Source organism: Canis lupus, chromosome 21 (assembly GCF_003254725.2).
Source record: "Canis lupus dingo isolate Sandy chromosome 21, ASM325472v2, whole genome shotgun sequence".
In the NCBI taxonomy this organism is placed as follows: domain Eukaryota; kingdom Metazoa; phylum Chordata; class Mammalia; order Carnivora; family Canidae; genus Canis; species Canis lupus.
The window spans coordinates 29,787,937-29,801,607 of NC_064263.1; positions in this window are offsets into that span (position 1 = coordinate 29,787,937).

Consider the following 13,671-nt stretch of genomic DNA (forward strand, 5'->3'; position numbering starts at 1 on the left):
CAGTATGATTGGTAATGAGGTGCTAGGGGCTGGTACATCCTAAGTTCTTTGGGGAATCAGAAGTATCCTGAGACATGGTTGAGGTGTTCAGAGGCAGCCATGTGAGGTCCACCTGAGAGTAGGCATGATCATGTACACTGTAAAGCACAGAGTATTTGAAATCAGGAAGTGATGTGCTGTAGATGGGACACAGGGCATCACACAGAACAGAGGGAGGCTTCTAGAGAGTCCTGAAGAGTCTAAAGGAAAAGTGATGAAGATCTGAAGGAAGGCCATGCAGGTAGAGAAGAAGGATGTATCTGAGGTGTGGGGAGACCTACAGGATTTAGTTTAAGAAAACATAAGTGGACAGAGAGACTGAAGTCTGGAATGTTACCAAGGACCTTTTAAGTGATACAGGGAAGAAGTGTCCTTTTCAGACTTCCTATAACACTGGTATTTTCTCCCAGGTGGTAATATATTTTCAGCTTTGTTTTAGTAAAGTCCTCAGCAGCTGGGACTATTCTTCCTCTCTTTCTGTATTCTCCTTAGGGAAACTGAGGCATAATCTAAGAAATGAGGACTCATTGGCCATCTGTAGCATTGCTCTGATATTTAGTATCCAGTTCCATTCATTTGTAGTGGCTTGGAACTGACATTTACAAAGCTCTGAACTTGTTCTAAGTGCTATTGAACAAACATGGTCTCTGGCTATGGTTGACAGTCTGGTAAGGTCAAACAAGCCTTGAATAAACAAAATTATGACAGAAGACCAAAACCCAGGTAAGAAAACAGACCAATCACCTTGGCTTATAGATGAATTTAGACTAGCGCAGAAAGGAAGAATCTGATCCACCCAGTCACAGGGCCTTGGTCTCCCAGCCATGATATGGGTGGGGGTCTTTAAGTCTATAGAAGTTTGCAAACTCTAGATGAACACAAAATGACTCAGCCCCATCTCTGATGAAATAAGAGCATTAGGGTGGTCCCTGCCACTCAGCCTTTTACTTGGTCTAAGCATCTTGGCAGCATCAGCATGTACACCAGGCCTTATTGAAAGAGTTCCATTTCCTTTACATATTAGGCTCCTAGACTCTATTATCACCTTCCTCACAATCATCCTGCTGGATCCAGCTTGAAACTCACCAGTTACAGAAGGCTACACTGCTGCTGTTTCTGGCTTCTGGAGAAAGCAATGAACTGGCATCTCCAAGGGCTCTAGAGGCTGGTTTTATGAACTCTGACTCCACTATTGTCCCTTCTCCCCATTGCTCACAAGATCTGGTGCCCTTGTTAAGTACTTGGGCCCTGGAGGCCCTCTGGTCTATTTCCCAAGAGAATATATTGTAAAAGGCTTAATTCATCATTGTCAATAATGTAAGGGCAGGAGAGATCAAAGGCTCTTGGGGAATCTAAATAAACTCTAGAGAAAGAAGGCTAAGAAAACTGTGTGAGGAGAATTTTCTTTGGGAAAATTTGTATGGATGCATCTGTGGAAGAACAGACTAAACTATCCTCAACCCTATAATTCTGTGGTAGAGGTCACAGAGGAACACCTCCAGCCATCAAAGGAGCATGGATCTCAGAGAAGCATGGACCATGGGCAACCAGGGGGCCAGGGAGCACTTACCCTGTGAGCTCCTCTCCTGTAGTGTAAGCATCAGTGGTCTGGACCCAAAAAAATCCCTTGGAGAGGCTCTGTTTAGAGACACATGTGTCTCATGTCCAAGATTTTACCTTCATGGCTCTTCTTAGTCTAGACTCTGTTATATAAGTGTAGTTGCAGAAAGTTCAACTGTTAACAATCTTCACCTTCCATATAGCAACATTTGGCATTGTTACCTTGGGAACAAGTGGGACTGCCACCAGTACAGCCACCCCTCTGAATTGATGCACAGTAGGACTTAGATAATCACCTCTCCTGTGGACCTTCCCAGATGCATCTTACAATAGGGAATCTTAGGCTAAATATAAGATCTTTTGGGCTTAGGGTATAGGAATTTTGGAGAAAGGAGAGCAAGTGGAGTCTGGTTCTAGGTCTCACACTTTCCTACACATAACTGCTGAAGAAGACATCAGAGCAGGAATGTAGGTGGAGTATAATCTTGTTCCCTGCCTTCACTAACTACTTTCCTGCCCCACCTTTGCCTTGATACCTGGAGGTCCTGGTTGAAGTGCCAAGAGCCTTGTCAGCATACAATAAGATTGATAGACACACTAAATGAAGAAAACTACTTCATGAGTGAATGATCATTCAAAGAATGTTGCTGAGCACACAGTTTACTCTGGGAAAGACACCCTGGTCCTTGTGTTTCTTATAAATGAATAATCCCTATTCACTGTCAGATCATATGGATATGGGGAAGAGATCATTGGAGGCTTACATTCAAACCCTTCTTGTACTACTCTCTCATTGCTTTTCCTTGTAGAATGTTCATCAGCTCTCAGAACCACAATTCCCTCCTCTGAAATATAGGCATAACAAGTTTTCCAACACAGATTTGTTGTAAGGATAAAATTACTTTTACTTTTTCATTGAACAAATATTTTTACCCTACCTTGGCAAAGCACTACATATTTGAAATACACACATCAAAAAATGGTTTCTGCCACCTTACAGAGGGAGAACAAAACTTTATATAAAGTCATACCAATGATAACACTAGTAATAAGAATAATAAATCTTCAGAGTTCTTAATGTGTCATATTATTCTGAATATTACTTGATATTTCATTTAATCCTCATAACAACCTGATGAGATACATATTGTTAAAATAACAACTATAGTTACAATTCCTGATAAGAAACCAAAAAATATATGTTTTGGATTTAAATGTGTCCCCTAAAATGATAGTTTGAAGTCCTAATCCCCAAGTACCTGTGTGATCTTTTATAGAAATGGGGTCTTTGTAGGTACAATCAAATTAAGAGCTACCATTTTAACACAAAGACTGATGAACTTCAGTCCAACCACCCCCTGAAAATACATCCCAACGTCCAGGTTAGAATGTGTGTATGGGAGGATAGTTATCAGATCCTGTTTTAGTGAGTCCCAGACTTTGAGTTTTGTCTCCTCAAACCAGAAAATTGCCAAATTTTGCTCCATTTCACACTGATTTCTTCAGGAATGGCAGAAGTCCTCAGAGCAGAAGTAGCTTTAAGTTCTGGTTTTATCTCTCAGATTTTATCTTCTCCTAGATTTTGACCTTTTCTTAACTTTTCAGTACTTTCAAAAATATATCTCTATTTCATTAATTCAAATAGGGAATTTTTTAGTGACAATTTTGCTGGGTAAAAAATTGAATATGAATAAGCATTTTATAGATATACAAATCGAATAATATTTTATATATATGTTTATATAACATGTATAATATATGCATAACATGTTATATGTTATATATTACTTTATATATTGTAAATATATATATACATTTACACAGCCTTCTGATATTTGTTGTTGCTATTGATAAGTATACTACCAGTCAATTGCTATTCCTTTGTAGGTAATGAATCATCTCTCTTGCTCTATTAAAAACACTTCATCTTTAGGGTTCTGGAATGTTAGGATATGTGTAGTTTTTTTAGAAAAATAGATTTGAGAGCCCAGAAATAAATTCGTGTTTATAAGGTCAATGATCTTCAACAAAAGAAGTGAAAATACACAACAGGGAAAGAGTCTCTTCAATAAATGGTTTTAAGACAACTAGCAAAAAATGAAAGCGAACCACTTTCTTACATCACATACAAAAATATGATCAAAATAGATTAAAGACCTAAATGTAAGACCTAAAAGCATAAAACTACTACAAGAGAATACAGGTAGTAATCTTAGCAATATTTTGCACATCCACCTTAGCAATATTTTTCTGGATATATCACTCCACACCAGGGAAACAAATGCAAAAATGAACAACTGGGAATACATCAAACTAAATTATTTTGCACAGTGAAGGAAACCATCAACAAAACAAAAAGGCAACCTACTGAATGGGAGAAGTTATTTGTAAATGATATATCAGATAAGGGGTTAATACCCAAAATACATGAATAACTGATAGAACTCAACATCAATAAAGCAAACTGATTTAAAAATGGGCAGAGGATCTGCCTAGACACTTTTCCAAAGGAGACGCACAGATAACCAACAGACGTAAAAAGATGCTTGATATCACTGATCATTAAGAAAATACAAATCAGAATCACAATGAGGTATCACCTCACACCAGCCACAATGGCTAGTATCAACAAGGCAAGAAAAAACAAGTGCCAGCAGGAATATAAAGAAAAAGGAATCCTCATGCACTGTTGGTGGGAATGCAAATTGGCACAGCCACTATACAAAAACAGTATGGAAAATCCTCAAAAAACTTAAAATAGAAATACCATCTAATCCAATAATTCTCCTTCAGGGTATTTACTCAAGGAAAACAAAAACACTAGTTCAAAAAGGTATATGCACCCCTATGCTTACTGCAGCATTACTTACAACAGGTAAGATAGGAAGCTACCCAAATGTCCATTGATAGACAAATGGATAAGGAGGATGTGGTATATATACACAACGGAATATTATTTGGTCATAAAAAAGAATGAAATCTTGCCATTTGTGACAACATAGATGAACACCTAGACAGTATTATACTAAGTGAAATGAGACAGGCAGGGAAAGAAAAATATGATATGATTTCATTTATATGTGGAATCAAAAAAAAAAAAAACGGGGGCAGGGGCAAGATGGCGGAAGAGTAGGGTCCCCAAGTCACCTGTCTCCACCAAATTACCTAGAAAACCTTCAAATTATCCTGAAAATCTATGAATTTGGCCTGAGATTTAAAGAGACCAGCTGGAATGCTACAGTGAGAAGAGTTCGCGCTTCTATCAAGGTAGGAAGACGGGGAAAAAGAAATAAAGAAACAAAGGCCTCCAAGGGGGAGGGGCCACGAGGAGCCGGGCTGAGGCCGGGGCGAGTGTCCCCAGGACAGGAGAGCCCCGTCCCGAAGCAGGAGCTGCAGCAACCTTCCCGGGCGGAAAGGGGCTCGTGGGGAGTTGGAGCAGGACCCCAGGAGGGCGGGGATGCCCTCAGGCTCCCGGGGACACTAACAGACACCTGCGCCCCGGGAGAGTGCGCCATACCCCGCGGCCAGAGCTCCCTAAAAGACTGAAGCACGCTCGGCTGGACCCGGAGCAGCTCGGAGGGGCTCGGGTGGCGGCTCCGCGGAGGGGGCTGCATGGCCGAGAGCGAATCCAACAGCGCAGGCCCCGGAGCACAGGGCGCCGGGACACAGCCCAGGATCTGGCCTCCCCCGGGACAGGCAGAGGCCGGGAGGGCCCAGGACAGCCAGGACGCTCCTGCCCCAGCTGAGCAGATCAGCGGCCCCGCCCCGGAGCCTCCAGGCCCTGCAGACGGAGAGCTCTGGAGTTACTGCGGGGGCTGAATCCAGGGCTCCAGAGCTGCAGCAGCCACTGGGGTTGTTCCTCCTGAGGCCTCACGGGGTAAACAACCCCCACTGAGCCCTGCACCAGGCAGAGGTACAGCAGCTCCCCCAAGTGCTAACACCTGAAAATCAGCACAACAGGCCCCTCCCCCAGAAGACCAGCTAGACGGACAAGTTCCAGGAACTTAAAGTATACAGAATCAGAAGATACTCCCCCATGTTTTTTTGTCTTTTTTTCTTTTTCTTTTTGATTTCTGATTGCTTCCCCCACCCTTTTTTCACCTTTCTTTTTCTTTCTCTTTTTCTTCTCTTTTTTCCTTTCTTTTCTTCCTTTTTTTTTCTTTTTCTCTTTTCTTTCCATCTCTCTCTCTTTTTCTCCTTTAATACAACTTGTTTTTGGCCACTCTGCACTGAGCAAAATGACTAGAAGGAAAATCTCACCTCAAAAGAAAGAATCAGAAACAGTCCTCTCTCCCACAGAGTTACAAAATCTGGATTACAATTCAATGTCAGAAAGCCAATTCAGAAGCATTATTATACAGCTACTGGTGGCTCTAGAAAAAAGCATAAAGGATTCAAAAGACTTCATGACTGCAGAATTTAGATCTAATCAGGCAGAAATTAAAAAATCAATTGAATGAGATGCAATCCAAACTAGAAGTCCTAACGACGAGGGTTAACGAGGTGGAAGAACGAGTGAGTGACATAGAAGACAACTTGATGGCAAAGAGGGAAACTGAGGAAAAAAGAGACAAACAATTAAAAGACCATGAGGATAGATTAAGGGAAATAAACGACAGCCTGAGGAAGAAAAACCTACGTTTAATTGGGATTCCCGAGGGCACCAAAAGGGACAGAGGGCCAGAATATGTATTTGAACACATCATAGCTGAAAACTTTCCTAATCTGGGAAGGGAAACAGGCATCCAGATCCAGGAAATAGATCCCCCCCTAAAATCAATAAAAACCGTTCAACACCTCGACATCTAATAGTTAAGCTTGCAAATTCCAAAGATAAAGAGAAGATCCTTAAAGCAGCAAGAGACAAGAAATCCCTGACTTTTATGGGGAGGAGTATTAGGGTAACAGCAGACCTCTCCACAGAGAACTGGCAGGCCAGAAAGGGCTGGCAGGATATATTCAGGGTCCTAAATGAGAAGAACATGCAACCAAGAATACTTTATCCAGCAAGGCTCTCATTCAAAATGGAAGGAGAGATAAAGAGCTTCCAAGACAGGCATAACTAAAAGAATATGTGACCTCCAAACCAGCTCTGCAAGAAATTTTAAGGGGGACTCTCAAAATTCCCCTTAAGAAGAAGTCCAATGGAACAATCCACAAAAACAGGGACTGAATAGATATCATGATGACACTAAACTCATATCTTTCAATAGTAACTCTGAACGTGAATGGGCTTAATGACACCATCAAAAGGCGTTGGGTGTCAGAGTGCATAAAAAAGCAGGACCCATCTATTTGCTGTCTACAAGACTCATTTTAGACAGAAGGACACCTACAGCCTGAAAATAAAAGGTTGGAGAACCATTTACCATCAAATGGTCCTCAAAAGAAAGCAGGGGTAGCCATCCTTATATCAGATAAACTAAAATTTACCCGGAAGACTGTAGTGAGAGATGAAGAGGGACACTATACCATACTTAAAGGATCTATCCAACAAGAGGACTTAACAATCCTCAATATATATGCCCCGAATGTGGAAACTGCCAAATATATCAATCAATTAATAACCAAAATTAAGACATACTTAGATAATAAGACACTTATACTTGGTGACTTCAATCTAGCCTTTTCTACACTCAATAGGTCTTCTAAACACAACATCTCCAAAGAAACGAGAGCTTTAAATGATACACTGGACCAGATGGATTTCACAGATATCTACAGAACTTTACATCCAAACTCAACTGAATACACATTCTTCTAAACTGCACATGGAACTTTCTCCAGAATAGACCACATACTGGGTCACAAATCAGGGTCTGAACCGATACCAAAAGATTGGGATGGTCCCCTGCATATTCACAGACCATAATGCCTTGAAATTAGAACTAAATCACAACAAGAAGTTTGGAAGGACCTCAAACATGTGGAGGTTAAGGACCATCTTGCTAAAAGATGAAAGGGTCAACCAGGAAATTAAGGAAGAATTAAAGAGATTCATGGAAACTAATGAGAATGAAGATACAACCATTCAAAATCTTTGGGATGCAGCAAAAGCAGTCCTGAGGGGGAATACATTGCAATATAAGCATCCATCCAAACAAATGGAAAGAACTCAAATACAAAAGCTAATCTTACACCTAAAGAAGCTACAGAAAAAACAGCAAATAGATCCTAGACCCAGCAGAAGAAGAAAGTTAATAAAGATTCGAGCAGAACTCAATGAAATCAAGACCAGAAGAACTGTGGAACAGATCAACAAAACCAGGAGTTGGTTCTTTGAAAGAATTAATAAGATAGATAAGCCATTAGCGAGCCTTATTAAAAAGAAGAGAGAGAAGACACAAATTAATAAAATCATGAATGAGAAAGGAGAGATCACTACCAACACCAAGGAAATACAAACGATTTTAAAAACATATTATGAACAGCTCTACGCCAATAAATTAGGCAGTCTAGGGGAAATGGATGCATTTCTGGAAAGCCACAAACTACCAAAACTGGAACAGGAAGAAATAAAAAACCTGAACAGGCCAATAACCAGGGAGGAAATTGAAGCAGTCATCAAAAACCTCCCAAGACACAAAAGTCCAGGGCCAGATGGCTTCCCTGGGGAATTCTATCAAACGTTTAAAGAAGAAACCATACCTATTCTACTAAAGCTGTTTGGAAAGATAGAAAGAGATGGAGTACTTCCAAATTCATTCTATGAGGCCAGCATCACCTTAATTCCAAAACCAGACAAAGACCCCACCAAAAAGGAGAATTACAGACCAATATCCCTGATGAACATGGATGCAAAAATTCTCAACAAGATACTAGCCAATAGGATCCAACAATACATTAAGAAAATTATTCACCATGACCAAGTAGGATTTATCCCTGGGACACAAGGCTGGTTCAACACTAGTAAAACAATCAATGTGATTCATCATATCACCAAGAGAAAAACCAAGAACCATATGATCCTGTCAATAGATGCAGAGAAAGCATTTGATAAAATACAGCATCCATTCCTGATCAAATCTCTTCAGAGTGTAGGGATAGAGGGAACATTCCTCAACATCTTAAAAGCCATCTACGAAAAACCCACAGCAAATATCATTCTCAATGGGGAAGCACTGGGAGCCTTTCCCCTAAGGTCAGGAACAAGACAGGGATGTCCACTCTCACTACTGCTATTCAACATAGTACTGGAAGTCCTAGCCTCAGCAATCAGACAACAAAAAGACATTAACGGCACTCAAATTGGCAAAGAAGAAGTCAAACCCTCCCTCTTCGCCGATGACATGATACTCTACATAGAAAACCCAAAAGACTCCACCCCAAGATTGCTAGAACTCATACAGCAATTTGGCAGCAGGACAGGATACAAAATCAATGCTCAGAAGTCAGTGGCATTTTATACACTAAGAATGAGACTGAAGAAAGAGAAATTAAGGAGTCAATCCCATTTACAATTGCACCCAAAAGCATAAAATACCTAAGAATAAACCTAACCAAAGAGGTAAAGGATCTATACCCTAAAAACTACAGAACTACTGTGAAAGAAATTGAGGAAGACACAAAAAGATGGAAAAATATTCCATGCTCATGGATTGGAAGAATTAATATTGTGAAAATGTCAATGTTACCCAGGGCAATTTACACATTTAATGCAATCCCTATCAAAATACCATGGACTTTCTTCAGAGAGTTAGAACAAATTATTTTAAGATTTGTGTGGAATCAGAAAAGACCCCGAATAGCCAGGGGAATTTTAAAAAAGAAAACCATATCTGGGGGCATCACAATGCCAGATTTCAGGTTGTACTACAAAGCTGTGGTCATCAAGACAGTGTGGTACTGGCACAAAAACAGACACATAGATCAATGGAAGAGAATAGAGAATCTAGAAGTGGACCCTGAACTTTATGGTCAACTAATATTCAATAAAGGAGGAAAGACTATCCACTGGAAGAAAGACAGTCTCTTCAATAAATGGTGCTGGGAAAATTGGACATCCACGTGCAGAAGAATGAAACTAGACCACTCTCTTTCACCATACACAAAGATAAACTCAAAATGGATGAAGGATCTAAATGTGAGACAAGATTCCATCAAAATCCTAGAGGAGAACACAGGCAACACCCTTTTTGAACTCGGCCACAGTAACTTCTTGCAAGATACATCCACGAAGGCAAAAGAAGCAAAAGCAAAAATCAACTATTGGGACTTCATCAAGATAAGAAGCTTTTGCACAGCAAAGGATACAGTCAACAAAACTAAAAGACAACCTACAGAATGGGAGAAGATATTTGCAAATGACCTATCAGATAAAGGGTTAGTTTCCAAGATCTATAAAGAACTTATTAAACTCAACACCAAAGAAACAAACAATCCATTCATGAAATGGGTAAAAGACATGAAGAGAAATCTCACAGAGGAAGACATAGACATGGCCAACACGCACATGAGAAAATGCTCTGCATCACTTGCCATCAGGGAAATACAAACCAAAACCACAATGAGATACCACCTCACACCAGTGAGAATAGGGAACATTAACAAGGCAGGAAACCACAAATGTTGGAGAGGATGCGGAGGAAAGGGAACCCTCATTACACTGTTGGTGGGAATGTGAACTGGTGCAGCCACTCTGGAAAACTGTGTGGAGGTTCCTCAAAGAGGTAAAAATAGATCTGCCCTACGACCCAGCAATTGCACTGCTGGGGATTTACCCCAAAGATACAGATGCAATGAAACGCCGGGACACCTGCACCCCGAGGTTTCTAGCAGCAATGTCCACAATAGCCAAACTGTGAAGGAGTCTCGGTGTTCATCGAAAGATGAATGGATAAAGAAGAGGTGGTTTATGTATACAATGGAATATTACTCAGCCATTAGAAACAACAAATACCCACCATTTGCTTCAATGTGGATGGAACTGGAGGGTATTATGCTGAGTGAAATAAGTGAGTCGGAGAAGGACAAACATTATATGGTCTAATTCATTTGGGGAATATAAATAATAGTGAAAGGGAATATAAGGGAAGGGAGAAGAAGTGTGTGGGAAATACCAGAAAGAGAGACAGAACATGAAGACTCCTAACACTGGGAAACTAACTAGGGGTGGTGGAAGGGGAGGAGGGTGGGGGGTGGGGGTGAATGGGTGCTGGGCACTGAGGGGGGCACTTGACGGGATGAGCACTGGGTGTTTTCTGTATGTTGGCAAATTGAACACCAATAAAAATAAATTTATTATTAAAAAATGGAAAAAAATGAATGAAAAACAACAACAATAAAAGAGAAAAAGACTCATAAATATGCAGAAAAAAACTAGTGGCTGCAGGATGAGGAGGGGGATAGGTGTAAACTATTTGGTTGAGAAAAAAGATGGTGGTGCAAAAGTAAAGTGAAGGTGGTGATACTAACCAAGGCAGTATTTGCCCCACAGCAAGAAAAAGACATGTAGAGAAGTATGATCTTACAGTCTCAGAAGTACGTTCTAGCAGAGAGTAGTTGGCTGGATAAGCATAGTGTACAGACTTCTTTATACTCCTCCAAAGGCATCAGCAGACCCAGGAAGCTAAGGAAACTCACCCAACTCTGAGGAAGCACAGCACATGGACCTATAAACAGACCTCTTTTTGGCTCCATCTACAGACAAATCAATATTTACTTTTTCAGGAGCAAGCATAAGTCTCACAGCTACTTTCCCAAACAGGACACAGTTCTTAATTCTATTATAAACATCCAAGCGAAGGCAATAAATTCAGTGACTGTGGAGGAAATCCACCAAAATCTGCCCTTCCCTAAAGTATTAACTCATCAGGTCCCCTACCTGCTATGTCCTAACAGCAATGTCCCTTGACAGACCAGAAGAACTCTGCACAAACTAAAGGACTGAGCATAAAATGCTTTAATCATTGGATTTCCATGCCAGGATCCTGATGTCATCCTAGCAAACCTCAAGAAAGCTTTCAGGAATATATCTGGACAGTCTGGGGCTAGAGACTGGGTCTGGAGGGGAGGACATTCAAATCCCTGTACCCATGCACTAAGATGCAGCATATTATCAAATGAGGCTCTAAGGCTGACAGTGTCTCAGAGAGACCAGGAGAACCATAAAATCTCCAGAAGTCTCCTACCACTTCTCACCCTTCCCACTACACAGCTTGAAGTTCTACTGACAATCGATGTGTACAAATGACATAGATAAGGGTAAGTTCACTGAACAGAGTTCTTCCTCCTCCTCAACACACAGATAAATTTACTTTTTTCCAGGCTCACCTGTATTTAAATGAGGCTATAAGATTGAGTTTGGCCAAAGAAATGGCATGCATTTACTAGGCATAATACTTACAGCCTACTTGATGTCCTCTACACTCTCTCCCTGCCATTCTGGCCAGTTGCATTTAATCCACTGGAGACATGAAGCCCTAGAAATGATGGAACCACACAATGGAAGAAGCTAGGTCCCTGAAAGACAGCATGGAGAAGAGCCTCCCCTCCCACATACTTTGAATGAATGTCGTTAAAAAATAAAGTTGTATGTGTTAAACTACTGACATATTGAGATTCTTTGTTTCATCAGCCAGAAACTATCCTGATTAATGCTGGAAATACTGAGAAAGTTGACAACCAGAGCTAGAAAGATCACACAACAAAGAAAGCTGACATGTCTACTAAATAATAAATCTAGGGGAAATGTTGGAACAATTAAAATAGTTGTGTGTATTTGCAATTGTTGATTCCATTGACAAGTTATTACAATAAGTAGATGAGCTTAGCAGAAAGTTGACTGGTCTTCAAGTAGAAATTAATTATAATAGATAAAGTTCATAAATATGGAAACTTGAAGAATTGTCCTACTGCTTGGGAGATCGAAGGTTAAGAGAAAGTTTTACGTTGTAAAACTTTGAAAAACAGACTATTAGCAACCAGCACTGACAAGAGTAGATTATGTGTACAGTTGTCTTACTCAAGTCCAATGGCCTTAGATAGACACCATTACCTAAAAAAACACTGACATGGTGAACTAGAAAAGGCAATAACAAAATGAAAGAAAAAATTTAAATTATGCTTAAGAAAATATGTGCATTTGATTATTAGTGCTTGGAAATGCCCTGATAAAAACAGGTCAAAAATCTGTTTGGTTTTTGAGGGTGTTTATTGATAAAGGCACCTGAGCTTAGCTTTTAAAGAAACTTTTTGATTAAGAACTAAAACAATAATTGATCTTAATATTTTATGAGCTGGAAGCAGGCTCCAAATGCAATAATGAAAAAAAGTCACATGTTCCAGTGCCTTCATGTTATAATGCCATGGGGAACAATGAAGAAGACACAACCCCCCAAAGGCAGAACAAATGGCCATAGAAACAATGGTAAGTTCCTCCCAGAGAACATAACCAATGTTTAGTCAATGTTTAGTCATTTTCCACCACTTCAGTGGGTAAAAATGTTGCAGCACCTGCCACCAAAGTATTCCAGCCTTACCATGGACAAGTTCCTACTAAACGAATTCCATGGCTCACTTCCAATCTTAATGTCTGGTAGCAGTATCTTCTCCACCATTATCAGTGCAGTGAGGAGAAAAATGACTGGTCCACAAAGAATCACATCAGAACCTGATGGAGAAGACCCTCACTGCTCGAGATCTTGGACTTCGTGCTGCATACAGTGACTGCATGAAAGCCTGGGTAGTCTCCCTTGGGAAAAGAGTAAGTATATTTTACATGCGAGAATCTCTCTTGTATCATTTCTCTTTAAGAAATGAATATTCAGGGGATCCCTGGGTGGCTCAGCGGTTTAAGGGTCTGCCTTCAGCCCAGGGTGTGATCCTGGAGACCCCAATCATGTGGGCTCCCTACATGGAGCCTGCTTCTCCTTCTGCCTGTGTCTCTGCCTCCCTCTCTCTGTGTGTCTCTCCTGAATAAATAAATAAATAAAATCTTTAAAAAAAAAAAAAAGAAATGAATATTCAGTGACCCAGCTTCACCTATAGGCAACTGGATCTATGTGAGCAGTGTGGCCAATGGAATGATAGAAAAAGTGATGTAAATCTCTCCCCAATTGAGCCACTAAAACC